At 45.2% G+C, this 7,542-nt stretch overlaps 1 pseudogene; it reads left to right on the forward strand.

Annotated features, from left to right (window-relative positions):
- The first annotated feature begins 4,408 nt into the window (after positions 1 to 4,408).
- On the forward strand, positions 4,409 to 7,279 carry LOC147961671 (uncharacterized; annotated as a pseudogene).
- The last annotated feature ends 263 nt before the right edge of the window (positions 7,280 to 7,542 follow it).

The raw sequence follows: 7,542 nt of genomic DNA on the forward strand, positions 1-7,542 counted from the left end.
GAACGGGCGCGCCGGCGGCAGGGCACCGTCGCGGCTTGGGTTGAAGGCGGCGGCGGCTTGGCTGCAGCGGCTAGGGTTTCTGGCTCCTCTAGGAGCCGGGCAACAAAAAATAATAATAGTCTTTATTGCTTGACTCAAAACGATGTCTTACATGAGTATTTATAACTTTAGTCTAAGATAACTTTCCTAAGATAACTTGCCTAAGATAACTTGTGGACCAAGCCCCTAATACTAATGCCCGGTGGGCCCCTTCCTAGGATAGACCAAACCGGTCATAACATGCGGTGACTCCGACAGATGAGATTGTTAGTGTACTATACTTCTTGAGACTAACATAGGCAACTATTAGCCAAGAAAGCATAGGCAACTAAAACTAGACATCATTCTACTTTCACAAACAACCTTTCTGAATGAATCGTTTAACAAACAAAAAAAGAAGCTGACAACTCATGCCACCGGTTGACTCCAAACTTTGTTAAACCCAATCAACAAAGAAAAAGCAAGTTAAGAAGTTTTTCCAAAGATCACAGCCAGTTAGTGATTAACATGAAAGTGACAGAACAGTCACAAATTTAATGAAGGAAACCAGAAGATAGGGAACAAGGGACAGTTTGATGATACAAAAGTTTCAGGCGGCAGTCAAAGCAAACTAAGGCATTTTGGCCTTCCCAGATCGGTTGTCAGTACCTCCTCGCTCACTCTATCGCCAGCTCCTCTGCAACATCCGCTCCCTTCTCGGTTGTCTCCATGTCGGCCTCCAAGCGCTTCAACATCATAACACGGACGACGAGCACGATTATCATCGCATCGGGATCCAACTCGTCAATCTTCATGGTCAACACTTTGGCATCCTCCGAAGTGGACGCTAGCTCAAGTCTCCTCTGTTCGAGTATCATCTTCTTCTCTTCAAGGTTGATATTCTTATCGAGCGCCACCATGAAGATGTCAAGCTTCTCCACCTTCTTTCAATCTGTCACGTCATAGCGCTTGACACATGCCTATTCCATCTTCGCCAAGATATCCTCGAACATCTCTTCTTCTTTGTCGTCACCCCTTCTCGCTTCTCCTTCTCCTCCTACATCTTCTTACCCCCGAACCCCCTCCTATCCTTCTTGGATGGCTCTTTTATTGCATTGGTTGGATCACCGGCTTCATCCTCATTGGCAATGCCAGCGGTCTTGAAGGAATTGGCAATGGATTGTTGCCACTTGGGTTGCCCATTCAAGTTCAACCAACAATGCATGAGGGCGAAGCTCTTCTTATCCTACTTCAAATACAATGTGCATGCATGGGAAGGCTAGCAAAAAAAGATATTGTCAAGATGCATCTCGGGCCAAATGAGCAACACATAGAGCATATTCGGCCACGTGATCAACACATAGAACAACTTAGTTGCTTGGAGATTTGCGCACCACTTGGCCACCGTTTTATGAGTGTATTGAGATGGCTGCAATACTTGCTCACGGATTCTTGGAAGGTGTATCATCGATAGTTGAGCGACTTCGGCACATGATCTTCGAAGACTTACTTGTGGTACGGTTTGAAATTCTTGTGCTCATGGAAACAAAAATGAATATTGGACCAAAATCTTGCACCCTTTTGCTCCGTGCCTTGGAACGTATCGATGCTAGTGGGCAACAATACATAGAACAACAATTTGTCATCCCTCATGTTGAAACTTTCTCTTCTGCCCATTTTCCATGGATCAGCCGCCCAATCGTCTGGATCAAGGCCCATCTCGTCGGCGTATGTCCCTGGATGCCCGATGTACGTGTCCGACCGATGGGTGTTCGTGCCCGGTTGCTGGGTGCATGCCTCCGTTTGGGAGTGGTCCATGTGTCCGTCAACGAAGCCGCCTCCACCTCCGTCGTGGATCATCTGCATCATCTCCCTGTCTACATCATCATACGCTATCGCGCCTGGTTGAGACAAATCACTGAAGAGAGAGTGGGCACCTAGTTGATCCAAGCCCAGCATCCCGCGACTGGACAAGCTGCGGCGATGGTGAGCCGGCGAAATGGAGCTGCACCATGTCCTGGTCGATCCAATACGACACGTACTCGGTTACGACTGTTGGTGACTGCTGCTAACAACCGAGTTGTTTGGTGTGGCGTACTAGTAGTGAGGCTAAAACTGCTCCGGCTAGGGCGGCGTGTGCATGGACGGCGACTCCACTGCCCCTCCCCATGTCCCCGCCCGGCCCCAACGCCCCATCCCAGGTGCCCTTTTCTTTTCCTTACCGGGGTTGTAATCTCCGTAATTTTCCTTTTCTTTCATAATTTTTGTTTCTCCTTTCGTAATTTTGAGCAAGCTTTGTACTTTTCTCTTTACCATAGTTTTTCTTCAAAGGGAAAACACAAATAAATCTCAATATTTGTCCATATGACACTTAACCTTTTCGGTATTTATTCCTTAATTTCTTTAGGTTTTTATGTATTTTTCCTTTGTTTTTTATTTAAAAAACAAAAGGATGGGAATGATGAAACGACCCACAAGGCCAAAAAGCAAAACCAATCTCCCCTCAGCCATGCCGTGCCGTACCGGGGAGCTCCTAGCCGGCGTGCACCGGCTAGGAGTTCAGGCGCCCACTAGGTGCAGCAATGGGCCAGCCCATCTCACCACTCGTGATGCAGTCCATCACGCGGGCGCATTTGGTTCATCGGTCAACAACCGAGCAATTGACCGGTCACTGATTCAATTTTGAAAAATATTATTTTTTTTAAATCAGAAAAAAAATATTGGTGATTTCAAAAATGTTCACGCGTTTTCAAGTTTTTTCAAAAACTACAAAAACGTTTACGAATTTGAAAAAATTTCCTTAATTTTGAAAAAACTTAATTGATTAGGAAATTTTTTGGAAATTTTTAATAACTATATCAATTTTGAAAAAATACTTCACTGATTTTGAAAAAGGTTCATCGATTTGGAAAAAATGTTCATTTATTTTGAAAACAAGGTTCATCGCATTTGAAAAAGTTCATTCATTTTGTAAAAATAAAAAATTAATAATGATAAAAAGAAAAAAAAGGAAAAGAGAAAGGAAAAAATTAAAGAAGAAAAGAGGTAAAAGGATATAGGCAGACGCAACAAGTAAGTTGTCCTTGGTGGTTAGAGTAGTTTAGACAGAAAGAGAAGGGTGCGAGTTTGATTCACCTGCATGCGCGACTTCTTTGGAGGGGAGTAGAAAAAAGAACAATGAGAAAATGAGCGGCCAATTGCAAAAGTCAAAGTATCGGGAGCAGAAGCCGCCGAATAAGAAATGCGCCGAACCACCCTTAATAACAGGCGTGCCAGGCTGATCCCCATGGCCAGGCCTTTTGAGCCGGCAAGGCATGGCCCTTTTATAAAAAAGGCCGAAACGGACCGCGCCGTGCTAGGTTTTGTATAAGAGTATGAAAAATGAATGGAATGTGTATGTTCGAGATTCTCTGGGAAAAAAATTCTTGTGTATAATAACTAAATTTCCCATAGATGGCATTTCTTTGTAGGACACGCCATTTTTAAAGCAAATGTATACTTACATTAGCACTACCAAACATGCCCGTGCGTTGCAACGGGAGAAAACAGCCCTCACATGCCCTTATCCATTGAGCATGGTTAAAGAACTCACCCTTATACCCATAACATAATAAACATGACTAATACTTCATTCTCAAGTCCACATCCTCCATTTCAATATAACACCAGACACATGTTTCCACTTGTCGTCTTTGCCGTCCTCATCGCTGGTGGTAGCATTATCAGTTATCACTAACCAAGGTTGACCAGGTGCAATGGATTGTTGAGCCGCCTTCATGTTCGGCGAAGAGAAAGAGCGTTGAACAAAGTTTTTTATTTATCATCTGGCTAATATAATAGGGAAAATCATGTTCTAAAATATATTCACTTTTTCAGGAAAAACATCCTTTCAATATCTGGCGAGACTATGAGCTAATTTAAAACTTGGCGCTGCAATTTAAACAGCCAGTCATGTTTAGTCTAGTGGCTAGGATTCTGAGCTCTCTAGCATGAGCGGCTTGGTTTGATTCCTCGTGGCGCAGCACTTTTTCTTAGATTCTTTTTACTGGCCCGGGCTGTTATGCTAATGGGCCGGCCTATTGTGGCTCTGTGTGTCCTGTGTCATTTTTTTTGACTGAAACGAATTGGGAGAAGGCGAAAATTATCTAGGTCTCACCGCGATTGAAAATAACTGAAGAAACAATCCTTCCTTTAATATTAGGTAAGGATAAAGATAGAAACGTAGGCCCAGCGGGTGACTAGAAACCATTTCAGCCCAACTGTTAGAAGAAAATGGAGGGAAAACGTGATGGAAATGGAGGGAAGACGTTCCCCTTTCCCTCCAACGCGCACAGCAGAGTGGCACAGTCCCGAGCAGAGCTTTGCCTCCGAGGCTCCGACGAATCCGTCCATGGGGAAGCGGAAAAGCTCATCCCGCCGCTCGGCGGCGGTAAGCTCGGACGAATCGGAAGATGGGGATACGCGATGGATCATCTCGCCGCTTGGCCCCGACGCCTATCGACCGCCCGCCCAATCCCGTACCGGTACGTCCTCTTCTCCTCCGTAGCACCTACCATCCTTTGGATTCGCCGTCTCCCCTTGTTGAAGTTCGCTTGTCTTTCGAGCTCGCCGGGTGCCTGTGTCAGTGCCACCAGCAGGGGACGAAGCAGAAGGCCCCGGGTGCCTCTCGGAGGCGTCGCAACCAGCCGGTTCGTACTGTGCCGCACCCAGCACACCCTCTCCCTGAATCTTGCTTATTTCTTGATTTTGCTTCATCCACATTTTGTAGGATAACAGCACAAATGTCATCCGCGTGTACTATGGCCATAGAGAACAACGCACGCTAAGGCTGTTTGGTTCCAAATAAGTCACCAACTTATAAGTCGAAAAGTGTAAAAAGTGACTTATTTTGCCAAACGGACCCAACTTATAAGTCACCCCAACTTATAAGTCATAAGTTGCTCCATCCCAACTTAAAACTTATAAGTCACCCCTTTTGCATGGGTCCCATCACCTTTACATAAAAAAACAAGGTAGAAATGTATACTCAGGTGACTTATAAGTCAGGTGGTAACCAAACAGGCGTGACTTATAAGTCACTGATTTTAAGTCACCTGACTTATAAGTCAGGTGACTTATTGGAACCAAACAGGCCCTAAGTCTAAATGATCGCTTATCTTTCTATAGAGGACATAATTTCAATGGATTCGGACGCGTAGTGGTCGAGCTGCCGCAGCCGCGGCCTATGACATTGGTGGATCTGCACCTCTGGATCTTCAAATTGTTCCGGCTCCACCCAGAAACACAAGATCTCAGCATCACAGGGTTCTTCAAAGAATACACCCCTGACACTTACTCAGACCCTCACTTTCTGGACCAAATCCTGGACTGGGAGATCCGGTTTTTCACCACAGACAGAGATTGGAGTTCCTTTGTTAATAAAATGAAGAGGAAGAATGTGCAGCACAAGTTCAAGCTGTTCGTCGACTGCTCTGAACTCAAGCACTACGATGTTCTGCTCAAAGCAGTCCATGAGGATTACACACCACCGTCGACGGTTGTTCTGCCGGAGACAAAAAGTCTGTTAATTGATGACCCTGATCATCACTTCCACGTTGTCGAAGACTGGACAATGACCCCTCAGGAAATCGTAGTATATCTTGCTGACAACTACGACAAGCACATCAGTCTTGCTGAGGCGTGGAGAGCAAAACTGAAGGTTTTGGAGACTAAATTTGGTACCTTTTATCATTCATACAACTCTGTCCCAGGGTTGCTTCAGGATATAGCACGCAACCCTGGTGGTTTTGTTGACATCAAGGATACAGAGGTTGTTGGCTGTGAGGATTTCAGAGTTCTCCATCGTATCTTTTGGGCGTTTGCGTCTTGCATACATGCCTTCCGTTGCTGTCGCCCTGTGCTTTGTGTTAAGGGCACACCACTATGTGGGAAATATCAAGGAATGCTGCTCACTGCTGTAGCACTAGATGCTAATGATTTCCTTGTTCCAGTTGCATTTGCTGTCACTGAGGGAGAGACCAAGGAATGCTGGCTGTGGTTTCTTAGGAATCTGAAGCGAGCGGTTGTGAAGGAGCGACCCGGCGTCTGCATTATACATGACTACAAAATGGAGTTGGTCAATGCTGTCGAAGATATTCAGAATGGCCCTGAAGAACTACACCCATGGACAGATGTACGAAGCCGGTGGTGTATGCTACACCTTGCTGAAAACTTCTTGGGACATTTTGGCGACAAGAAGTTGCTGGCTATGTTCAAGAGGCTTTGTGAGCATAAGCAAAAAAGTAAGTTTGCTGACACCTGGAAGGAGCTAGATGACTTGACACTGAAGCATATGATGGCGAAAAATGGTGGTGCTAGTCAAGAAATGCAGCAGGAATCGGTCAAGCATGATGAGGCAGAACTTGAGGCACGAAACCCATGCAGCCAACCTAATTTAGTGGAGGAAAGGGGTGAAGGAGGTCATGCCGCTGACGGCCACAGAATGATAATGAAATTTTCCGATTGGATCCATCCTAATGCATTGCATAAGTGGTCACTGCTGCATGACACAAGAGGAGCTAGGTATGGCATCATGGGCACTGACATAGATGGTGCATATAAGAACAACCACGTGTTGAAGGCAGTGCAGTGCCTTCCGATCAGCGCAATAGTGAAGGTGACACTCAAACGTATGGAAGAGTACTTCAAAAACACAAGTGATGCAGCAAAAGAAGCAATAGATAATCCAGTAATGAACTTCCCTAAAAGAGTCCAGGATGACATGAATTCCAAAATGCAAAAGGCCCGGACTCATCAAGTTATCCGCATGACCACCAAGGACAAAAATGCTGGCAAAGATGTCGGAAAATTTGTGGTTAAGTCGTGGCAGAAGCGTGTAAGTCTTCACCTGGATTCAGAATATGCCACTAGCATGAAAATGTCTCGAGGATGCACAATCAGAAAAAGTGCCGTGTGTTCCTGCAACAAGCCTTCTTCGCAAGCCCTGCTCTCATGTCATTGCCGTCTGCTCTCATATTGGAGTTAACGCTGCTACATATGTGTCCCCATACTACACCTTGTCCTATCTAGGTGATACCTGGAGTACCAAATCTGTTGTATCCGACTCTTCATATGACTACAGGAAATTTGGCTCTGCGACAACAACTTGGATACCAGACAAAAAGTTGGAGTCTGGCCTTCCTGTGTTTCTAACATCAGACTGCATACAAACTGGCCCGGATGAGGAAGATCAATAGTGAACCGTTGAAAGTGCATCAAGCAAGGAAGGAAGGAACACTAAGAAGAATCTAGCTAAGCTTGAACTTTTGTTATCCGCTAACTTGGTCATATTTGTACCAAAATATGCAGTAGCTCCCGAGCTTAAGTTATCCTTTGCAAACTTGAACCTTTATTAGTATGTGTGGTACTTCTATCATATCCAAGCAAGTGAATTTCACAGTTTCTTCAGGCAATATGGTTTATAGCCCTGTGAGTGCCTGACTGCCTGCAAATCAATCCATTACCATGCTCCAACATTGAATCCTT

The sequence above is a fragment of the Triticum urartu genome, chromosome 7A (genome assembly GCF_056163025.1).
Source record: "Triticum urartu cultivar PI428250 chromosome 7A, HENAU_Tu73, whole genome shotgun sequence".
In the NCBI taxonomy this organism is placed as follows: Eukaryota; Viridiplantae; Streptophyta; class Magnoliopsida; order Poales; family Poaceae; genus Triticum; species Triticum urartu.